Genomic DNA, 11,688 nt, shown 5'->3' with positions numbered 1-11,688 from the left:
ATATATATATATATATATATATCTCATTCCTTTTCATATTCTTTTTCATAATGGTTTATCACAGGGTATTGAATATAGTTCCCTGTGCTCTACAGTAGGACCTTTTTGCTTATCCATTCTGTATATAATAGTTTGCATCTACTAGTCTCAAACTCCCAATCCGAGCCTCCCCCACTCCCCTCCCCCTTGGCAACCACATGTCTGTTCTCTATGTCAGTGAGTCTATTTCTGTTTTGTAGATAAGTTCATTTGTGTCATATTTTAGATTCCACATATAAGTGATATCATATGATATTTGTCTTTCTCTGTCTGACTCACTTCGCTTAGTATGGTAAACTCTAGGTCCATCCATGTTGCTGCAAATGACATTATTTCATTCTTTTTTTATGGCTGAGTAATATTCCATCATACATATCTACTACATCTTCTTTATCCCATCATCTTTTGATGGACATTTAGGTTGTTTCCATGTCTTGGCTATTGCAAATAGTGCTGCTATGAACATAGGGGCACATGTATCTTTTTGAATTATAGTTTTGTCCAGAGATATGCCCAGGAGTGGGATTGTTGGATCATATGGCAACTCTATTTTTAGTTTTTTCAGGAACCTCCATACTGTTTTCCATAGTGACTGTACCAATTTACATTCCCACCAACGATGTAGGAGGGTGCCCTTTTCTCCACATCCTCTCCAACATTTGTTATTTGTAGACTTTTTAATGATAGCCATTCTGACCAGTGTGAGGTGATACCTTATTGTAGTTTTGATTTGCATTTATCTAATAATTAGTGATGTTGAGCATCTTTTCATGTGCCTATTGGCCATCTGTATGTCTTCTTTATGAGCTGTTTGTATATTTTGGAAATTAAGCCCTTGTTTGTTGCATCATTTGCAAATATTTTCTCCCAGTTTGTAGGTTGTCTTTTCGTTTTGTTTATGATTTATCTTGCTGTACAAAAGCTTGTAAGTTTGATTAGGTCCAATTTGTTTATTTTTGCTTTTATTTCTGTTGCCTTGGGAGACTGACCTAAGAAAACATTGGTACAATTTATGTCAGAGAATGTTTTGTCTATGATCTCTTCTAGGAGTTTTATGATGTCATGTCTTATGTTTAAGTCTTTAAGCCATTTTGAGTTTATTTTTGTGTATTGTATGAGGGTGTGTTCTAACTTCATTGATTTATATGTGGCTGTCCAACTTTCCCAACACCACTTGCTGAAGAGACTGTCTTTTTTCATTGTATATTCTTGCTTCCTTTGTCGAAGATTAATTGACCGTAAGTGTGTGGGTTTATTTCTGAGCTGTCTATTCTGTTCCATTGATCCATATGTCTGTTTTTTGTGCCAATACCACAGTGTTTTGATTACTGTAGCTTTGTAGTATTGTCTGAAGTCTGCCTCCTGCTTTGTTCTTTTTCCTCAGGATTGCTTTGGAAATTCTGGGTCTTTTATGGTTCCATATAAATTTTAGGATTATTTGTTCTAGTTCTGTGCAAACAGTCATGGGTAATTTGATTAAATCTGTATATTGTTCTGGGTAGTATGGCCATTTTAACAATATTAATTCTTCCAATCCAAGAGCATGGGATGATGATGCTATCTTTTGTTAGCCTCGCATAACAGTTTGAAAATTTCAGATGATCTTATTCACTTGCTCCCCACAAAGTGCCTGGAAGATGTGTGTTTCTTCAGATGAGAAGGGTATTACATTTAGAAGTTTAGGGTCTTCAGGAGGTTGTTTAAATTTTTTGTTTTAATAAGTTTTTTTTTTTTTTTAACTTTTGGGTTTATTTGTTTATTTATTTATTTATGGCTGTATTGGGTCTTCGTTTCTGTGCGAGGGCTTTCTCTAGTTGCGGCAAGTGGGGGCCACTCTTCATCGCGGTGTGCGGGCCTCTCATTATCGCAGCCTCTCTTGTTGCGGAGCACAGGCTCCAGACACGCAGGCTCAGTAGTTGTGGCTCACGGGCCTAGTTGCTCCGCGGCATGTGGGATCTTCCCAGACCAGGGCTCGAACCCGTGTCCCCTGCATTAGCAGGCAGATTCTCAACCACTGCGCCACCAGGGAAGCCCAGGTTGTTTAAATTTACTGGGGTCTGGTGATGGTACAAACGAGACCTGTTCCCCAAAGACAGCCCCTCTGTGACCCCGCAGGACTCACCTGCACAGGGACAAGCACCTGCTAAACTCCCAGTTTGCATGAATTGAATGATAATAGCTCACAGTCAGGTAATTACATGCATTTTCTCATTTATTTCTCAAGACAGCCCACCAGAGTCTAGAGACATGGCAAGCTGGGGAAGATTCTGCCTGAGTCTCAGGTCCATGCTTAAACACCACACACACTCCTCTTTGATAAATCGGGCCAGGCTTGCTGATGCTTAATGTGGGACCCTTTCTGGTACTAACTGGTTTAGTGCAGGTCAATAAAAACCAAAATTCCAAATCAAGTATGAAAACTAATAAACCAACAAATCCCCAGAAACCTATCAAGAGGCAAGAACAGGGATGAATGAGATCTGAGGCGCTCTCTGCAGCTCTCCTCCTAGCAACTGCAGTCAACATACATCATGTTCCCCCACGGGGAGGTCCCCACCCTCAGCTTTGAAAGTAACTAAAACACTCCATGTTCCTGATGCTGTGTTGGGATTAACAGACTGCAGAAACTGAACAATCTCAAGTTATTTTTGTTTTAAAAAGAACAACAGGTTTTAAAATGTAGTGTGCTTTTGATCCCTGTCTGCAAGTGAGCACCAGCTTAGCTTCTTCCTCTCTTTTCTGCTACTCCCTCTCTTTCCCCTTGTTGTACAGCTATTGGCCACAAGTTCAGGACTGTATAGTCCTTCATCCAGTGTCAAAGGCCTTTCAAGCTCCCATCCTGACCATCAAAGATTCCTTAACTTCCTTTTAGTCTCTATAAATATCACTCTATTTTTCTGTCTGTTTCTTGTACCGGCCCTGAACCTCTTGACAACAGCTTGATTCAGGGGAAAGCTTAAACATTTCAGAGAAGCAGTGGGTGATGAGAGCATTACTGTAGCTACTGAACTGATCCTTGGAGCAAAAAAGAGAAAAAAAAGTGTGGTTTCAGAATTATAAGAATTTTTTCATTGAACAATGTACCAACCAGGGCAGCACATTAGCTGATCATATTGCCACAGAAGTGTTTCCTCCCAAAGAGGAAGGAGTTGAAAGATAAGAAGGGTTACAGGTAGGCACAGAATGAGCTGCTAGGCAAAGGTGGCAAAACATTGAACTGAAATGCATTGAGAATCACGGTATCTGAGAAGCTAGAAGTAGGATTAAGGATGGCCAAAGAGAAAATTCAGTCTTCCTTTGACCAAAGACTAGAGCAAAGCTGTTCTTTTCCTACCCTACGCATGGTTAAGAGGGAAGAGAGCAACCACTGGCCTGTCTGTTGACAAGCCAATGGGATATGCTGGGTCTAAACAAGTTGTTTCTTAGCAAGGCAGTTAGTGGCAGGCACTGGAACTCTTAACTTCTCAGAGCCTCTAACCACTACACAACCCAGTTTCTCTAGCCCTCAAAAGTGATCTCAAGTTCCAATACGCTACAGAAGGCAGCATGGTGTAGACAGGGTTTCCCAAACTTTAGCCTGCATCAAGATCCCCTGGAGAGCATCTAAAAACAGAGATTCCCAGGCCCCACACCAGCATTTCAGGTTCAGTAAGTCTGGGGAGGGCCCAAGAATTTGTATTTCTAACAATTTCCCAGTTGATACTGATGCTGCTGGTCTGGGGACCATACTTTGAGAACCACTGGTGTAAAGGAAAAACAAAGACTTGGGAGTAGGCAGACATGAATTCTGGTCCCAGTTCTTCCACTTCCTGTGTGTCTTTGAGCCACTTCTTTGAGTTTTGGTTTTCTCATCTAGCAGGGCAAATAATGGCAGATACCCATACTAAGCACTTGTCAAGAGCTGGCTCTCCAAATATCACCAACACAACCTGTTGATAAGACAAAGGTATGTTTATTGTTTGCTGTGGCAAGGCAGATAACCAGCTAGGCAGAGCCTGGGTGATGTCTCTGAGGGGAAAGAGCAAGGTCAGATTTTATTGAGAATTGGAAGTTTGGTTTAAGGTACTCTTTCAATGAGGGGGCTTTTTTTAAAAAATTGAAGTATAGTTGATTTAGAATGTTGTGTTAGTCTCAGGTGTATAGCAAAGTGATTCAGTATTTCTGTTTTATATATAAGTTCATTTGTATCATTTTTTTTTTAGATTCCACATATAAGCGATATCATATGATATTTGTCTTTGGCTTACTTCACTTAGTGTGATAATCTCTAGGTCCATCCATGTTGCTGCAAATAGCATTATTTCATTCTTTTTTATGGAGTAATATTCCTCAGTGGGGGAGCTTGATTGGATAAGGATAATAATACAATAATTTAGGATTGGAAGCAGCAAGAAAAGGATTTTGAGGTGAGGAATTTGAAGATCCTTAGGGTATTAACTGACTATTGATGCTTCCTGTTGAAGAGGTGAAACTTCTTTTTGGGAAGTTCCTATAATGCACAGTCGAGTGATTTACCTGGGCAAGAGTCTTCTGGCTTAGTTAAAGGTATGATAATGAGGACAGTGGAGTAGTAAGTTCTGTTAATGTATTGTTGAAAGTAAGGGGTATGTGTGTGTGTGTGTTTGGGGGAGGGGAAGGGTTAGATAGTTCTAGTCCTCAGTTTCCAAGCTGTGTGTGTGGGATAGATGATTTCTATTCTCACCCTCAACTCTTGAACTTATTGCTTGGATGAATACAATGAACGCTCATCTTTTATTTTAGGTATTTTCTCCAGGCTAGAACACAATGGGATATAACCTGAGGACACTCTCTGTGTGAGATTCTACAAGTTCGTTATTGTTGAGTTACATTGTGTGTCAATGCCAAGATCCACCCCCTACGCCCAACTTTGAATGTGTGAAGTGTCAGTGCATATAGATGACCCTCAGGTCACCCAGAGCTGAGAAACTTCTCTTCAGAACAGTTGCATCTGGAGACTTATTGGCAGGAATGATATCCATTCCTTTGTTGGATTTTAGAATATTTTGGAGTGAAGATAGATAACAACTTTGAAATGACAGGCCTTTGTTTCCTGAGGATAGAGCCTCCTAGAAGTGGTGTACCCCTTGGTAATGACCACGATGAGGGATGCATTGATGTGGACTGCTTTCCCTTTACTTAAGAAGTTCATATCTTTAATGTGTTTCTTATTTTACAAATACAAAATAAGTGTCACTGATCACTCAAGTTTTATATAGCATTTTAGGAAAAAAATGACAAATTTGGTCTCTAAAGGGTCAGAGTGCAGAATGAACTATAGATTTAACTGATATCTTTAATAACAATAAGGTATATTCCATGAATTAAATATGAGCTAAAAAAATAAAACCTCCAATTTAATCTCAACACTCTGATATTGTGCAGCCAACTCAAGCAATATTTTCTAGGAAATTATTTTACCTTTTCTATTGGTGAACTACTTTTGTCTCCAGGTATTTGATCTTATTTGGCAAAAAGAAAAATTTGGGGCTAATGGAAGAGTGGCTTTGAAAGCATAGGAATGGTGCTACATTACATACTTTTTATTGTAAAAATAAAAAAGATATGTTTAAGATCTTGGATAGTACAAATTTAGTGTGAACTTTAATAACCAAATACTAGCTGAAAGAAAGCAGGCCTAATCGTTTAGACAACAAGAACAACCTGAATTCATGAAAAATAAGAAATATAGACTGTATTTTTAAGAAAGAGGACATATAGCAAGTGGAGATAGTACAGTCTAATAGCATACACTTATTGAAATTCATACCAATTACAGCATTATGCTAGATCCTGGGAATCTAAAAGTCAGGGACCGTATCAGTGCTTGTTCTTGAGCTCATTTTTTAGAAGGGGAGACTGAGGTGAAAACATGGAAGTCAGAATATAGCAAGTGCTATGGTAGAAGGGGTTACAAAGTGCTGGGGGTCAGTAGAAGTTTTCAGGAAGAGATCATGTGTTAGTTATGTATCACTGTTTAACAGTAACCCCAAATGTAGTGCCTTTGAACAATAAACACATAGCTCCTGAGGGTCAAGAAAGCTGGCGTGGCTTAGCTGGGTGGCTCTGGCTCAGGGTCTCTCACGAGGTTGCAGTCATGATGTTGGCCAGGGTTGCTGAAATCTGAAGGCTTGACTGGGGGAGGATCCACTTTCAAGGTGGTTCATTCACATGGCTCTTGGCAGGAAGCCTCAGTTCTCTGCCATGGAGGTCTCTCTATAGGGCTACTCATACCATGGCAGCTAAACCCATCCCAGAGTGAGGGATCTAAGAGAGAGGAAGGCGAAAGCCACAATGTCTTTTATAACCTAGCCTCAGGAGTGACATTCTATCATCCTCCATAGCCTATTGATCATGCAGATCAACCTGATACAATGTGAGAGAGATGTGACCTCCAAGAGGCTGGGATCACTGGGGGCCATCCTGGAGAATGGCTACCACGATACTACCTAGCTCTAGTAGAAGTTCCTAGGGAATATACTTTGATAAACTGTTATTTAAAATACTTTTTAGTTAACTGATAAACTTAACTGATAATTTTTAACTGGAACATGAATGTCTGTATAAAAAGGAGAATAATAATACTAGCCAATATATATTGAACTCTTTCTATAGGGCAGGTACTGTCAAAGTACTTTCCACGTGTCATCTCATTGAGGGACAGTAGAGCATAGTGTTTAAACATTTGAATTATAGAGCCGCATAGGCTTTTTTTTTTTTTTTAAATATTGGCATATTGGGGCATATTACTTAACCAACCTGTGCCTTAGTTTTTTTATCCATAGGCAGAAGGAATAGCACATCTCTCGTAGGCTTGTCTTGAGAATAAAGTAAGCCCAGACACCATGCTCTCCCCTAATTGTTGGAACACTTAGGTCCCAAAACCCATATTTTTTTTCCCCTTTTCTTCATTTATTTTTTACCCATGGGAAACTGCAGGGCATGAGCACCACATTAGACTGACCCAATGGGAAGCAAGGAAGTCTCAGTTCAGAGTTGGATGTCCTCTACAAAATAATCTGGTCAGCTCCTATAATGCCAGTCATCTAGGCTGTTTCAAGCTGCCAGTCTACTATTATGTTCACTCCTGCTGAAAAAAAATGAAAAAAAAAAAGGTGGGTCACTTCATAGACTATTGGGCAAGTATCTGGCTACTCCCTAGGGAAGGCAGTTGTGCTCAGTGGCTGGGAGCAACCCACACTTTTTCCATTCGACATTGAAGCTGGCCAGTAAGCCACCCTAGGTGTCCCTCTGACCTCATGCCCTATGACTGAGGACATTCTCTCCTTTTGGCCCTGGCACCCCTTGAAGTCCCACCTTCTATTCTCATCTGGGTCAATCTGGTTTAATTCAGCTCCTGTCATTTTTATCTCTTTAGCATTGGTCAAAATGTTACTGCAGGACCACCTCTACCCCCGAAACTATTTTTATATTTAGAAAATAGAAACGTTAGATACTAGTGCTGGCTCCTCCTCAGCTAGGTCATCGGCCCAAAGCCTTCCCAGGTTACTGCAGGCATGCCATTGCATTCACATATCACTCTGAATTGTGAAAACAGCTTTCCCAAACTAAACAATCAAACGTCCCAGACAAGTTTATCTGAATTTGTAAAGGTCTCTGAGGATGTTTCTTTTCCTTTTCTTGTGCACAGTTATTTAAAACTAAATGGTAAGGACTTATAATGGCAATGAGGGGAAAACTGTGTTTAGAATGATTCCCCCCACTCCTACTTTCTACCCCCCACTCTCCTTTGGAAATGACATTGTTAAGACCCTTTTTTTTTTTGAGATTAAGTTTTTTTTAAAAATTTTTTTTAACATCTTTATTGGAGTATAATTGCTTTACAATAATGTGTTAGTTTCTGCTTTACAACAAAGTGAATCAGCTATACGTATACATATATCCCCATATCTCTTCCCTCTTGCGTCTCCCTCCCACCCCCCCTCCCTATCCCACCCCTCTAGGTGGTCACAAAGCACCGAGCTGATCTCCCTGTGCTATGCGGTTGCTTCCCACTAGCTCTCTATTTTACATTTGGTAGTGTGTATATGTCCATGCCACTCTCTCACTTTGTGTTAAGACCCTTTAAAATGTACGTGAGAAACAGCAACTACTCACCAGGGATTAAGCTTCAAATGAGAACCGAGTAAGAACTGCATTAGTCAAGTAAACCCTCATTAGCTGATGGCTGTCTATTGGGCTCCTATATTTACCTTTTTATGTTGAATGGCAAGATTTACCATCACCAAGATAAAGGGCTTATCTGAAGTTTGAGCAGCCTCCACCTTTCCCCGGGGAGGCTGCCATCCCTGGCCCCAGTTCCTACCTGCTGGCAACACAGCATCTATAGTCAGCTGTCCACAGTTGGGGTGGGATTGGGGCTGGGAGGCTGGAGCAAGCTCCTGGTTCACATCTGCTAAGCCCTCTCCTTCCCTTTGTTGAAACTTCTCAAATTGTCTCCTTAGAGAAATCTTAAAGTCATTTCCCTGTCCCCACAGGCAACCATCTATACAGTCTAGCCACTCTCTATGGATTTTTTTCATAAACGAATGAGAGCATCTTTCTTCACAAAAAGAATATAAAAGACACGAAGGTGTATGTGTCTGTCCATCTTATTGCCTTCAGAACCACACAGTTTGAGGAAATGACCCTGTTCTGAGACTTTGCACTGTTGTGAGTTAGGGGTGTGCTCAAGATCGTGGGCTTTGCAGTGGGACATTTTGGTTTCAGCTCTGCCACTTAGTAGAAGTGCTATCCAACCACCCTAAGCCCTATTTTCTTCACTGGTAAAATATAAATAATGATGGTGTTTACCTCATGGAGTTGTGAAGTTTATGGAACCATATAAAGCATCTTGGAAGTGCCTGGAATATATAAGCACTCAGTATTCCACTTATTATCATAATTATTAATAAAAAAAAGTCCATCTACGCTCAAGGTTTCTTCCTGAGGCCTTGTGGGAAGGTGTGACTGAAGCTATCTCACTGTATCTCTATTGCTACAGCTAATAATGCAGGCACCATTTTATCCATTATTATTAACAATTCATATTTTAGATGTGAAAATTGAGCCTAAAGTGGTCAAGTGACTTGCCCAAAGTTGTCTCATGTCAGAGCTGGGACTCAAACCGATTTTCTCAAATTCCACCTGAGTGCCAAGCTCAGGGTTTAACATTAAATCACAATTTCTTTAGCAAGGTAGATGGATATGTAGGAAAACAAACAACGACAGCAACAACAAAGCGATCATAAAATGTAATGAGCACTGTAACAGGGATACACATAAGTTGTGTTAGTAACTCAGATCAGAGAACAGTTAATTTGGGGGTGAGGAAGGGGTGGGGGTTAGAATGGGGTGAAGTTATGGAGGCTCTGAAGGATAGTTATTGTTGTCTTATCTAGCGGACTTCTGGAAGAAGAGGTCACAAACTGGGCTGCTTGCAGACACATTTTATTTGTCCTTCAAAGTGTTTAAAATTATTTTGAATTAATTGCCAACATTTAACAACAGGAGATTGCACATAAAAATAGAAATTTCTAGCTTCTCTTGGAAAATCAGGTCTGTTGACATGATTGGCCATAGTTCCACGCGCTGTCATTTGGCTGTCTGCTTCAGCCTGGGCTGACCTCCAACACTGTCCCCACTGGGCCTCTTCTTGACCCTTGAAAAAGGTCAAGAAATTGAGAAGATTTTCATAGGCACATCAGCAACTAAGCATGAAAATTTAAAGTGCTAGAGGGGCAAGAACAATCTTTGTTTACTTAAGTAGATTAAAATAGTCAAGAAATCTACTATTTGTTGACTAAACATATCCTTTCCTACTTAGATTCCAAGGGTACTTTGGTCCAGTGTATGTCTCTATGTGATTAAAGCAAGGGAAAGAAAGTTGGAAATCCTATGTAGACTGTGGAGGTATTGAAGTGAATTCAGAAAGAATATGCTTCTGAAAAGGGCTGTAATAAAGTAGGAACTCTAAGGCTTGCATGCCACCATGTTTTCTGGCTTTGCTGATTGCTATTAGACATACATTAATAAAAATTAACTAATTTATAATTTATTCTAGTTTTTCAAATTTCCATGAATGAACATACAATTTAACACAGGGGTTTCAAGCATTTTTTTGACCATGACCCACAGTATGAAATACATTTTTCATCACACACATGCATATACATTCATCAGTGGGTAGGCACTTGGGTTGCTTCTACCTTTTGGTTACTGTGAATAATGCTACTATGAACATGGATGTACAAATATCTGTTCCAGTCCCTGCTTTCAATTGCTTTGGATATATACCCAGAAATGGAATTGCTGGATCACACTTCTATTTTTAATTTTTTGAGAAGACAATGATTTTTGCAAAGATTACAGCTACCGTGAAATAATGTACTGTATTAGAATGTGTATCTGTGTTTCCATTGCTTTCCAGCACCCTGCCAAGTTTGCAAGTAGGAATTCTCAAAGAATTTTTGTTACCATGGTTGTGAGGAGCACAGGATTCTGTAGAGGCATTATTAGAATAGAAGCAATCTCTGAGAATTATCTGCCACTCAGTGATGAATAAATGTACACTCATTAAGAAACTCAATATGATGATTGAGAAACTGCCTCTGCCTTCTGTGTTAAAACGTACACATTTATTAGTCTAGTCTATTTCATGTCATGACTATAAAATCTTTACAAATGCTACTTTTCTCCAAGTGCTAAGCAGTCTCAAATAAGATAGCAAAAATGAGGAAAGGTCCTAAATCCCAATCAGAGCCATCTATATTTACATTAAACAAGATAGAAAGCCCCAATAAAACCAAAAACCCCAACTCTTATTTCTAAAATTACATTCGTAATGCAGGTTCATTGTGGGATAATTAAAAAATTATAGAGACATAAAAATAAAAAAATTAAGACTATCTGTAATCCCACCCCCTTTTGTTGAATTCTTCCAGGTTATTTTCTAGGCATAAATGCATTTTGTGTAATTTTGAACTATAAAATAGGGTCACACTATAATTTATTGTTTTGTAACTTGCTTTTTCCCAATAGTATATTGTACATGTATTTGCATGTCATATCTTTTTTCATGAAATGATGTTTACGATCACAAAATATCCACCTTATTGATATCATTTAATTAGTTCTTTCGATGTTGTATTATTGGACTTTTTTCTTCAAAATTTTATTTTGCTAATATGACAATGAATATTTTCACAGCTAAATTTTTAATTTCATCTGTACTTTTTCAGGATAAATTTAAAAGATAATATGGCTTCTACAAATGGTATGTTTAGATTCTTATTTTTTCAAAAAGAAAATATTTGAATGTTTTTCAATATAGAAAGTAATATATGAGTAATATAGGGACTTTCCTGGCAGTTCAGTGGTTAAGACTCTGCCCTTCCATTGCGGGGGCTCGGGTTCGATCCCTGGTCGGGGAACTAAGATCCCACATGCCACGCGGCACAGCCCCCCCAAAAAAAAAGGTAATATAAATTTATTACAGGTTTGCAGGTTTGCATATTACAAAATGGAATAAAAAGAAAAATTAAAATTGCTCCTAGTCCTCAAGGTAATAGTTGTTAACAATTTAGTGAACATCTTTTAGATTTTCAATGCATGTATACAAACACACATATT

This window comes from Balaenoptera borealis (assembly GCF_965194805.1).
Source record: "Balaenoptera borealis genome assembly, chromosome: 13".
NCBI lineage: Eukaryota > Metazoa > Chordata > Mammalia > Artiodactyla > Balaenopteridae > Balaenoptera > Balaenoptera borealis.
This window is presented reverse-complemented; position numbering follows the sequence as displayed.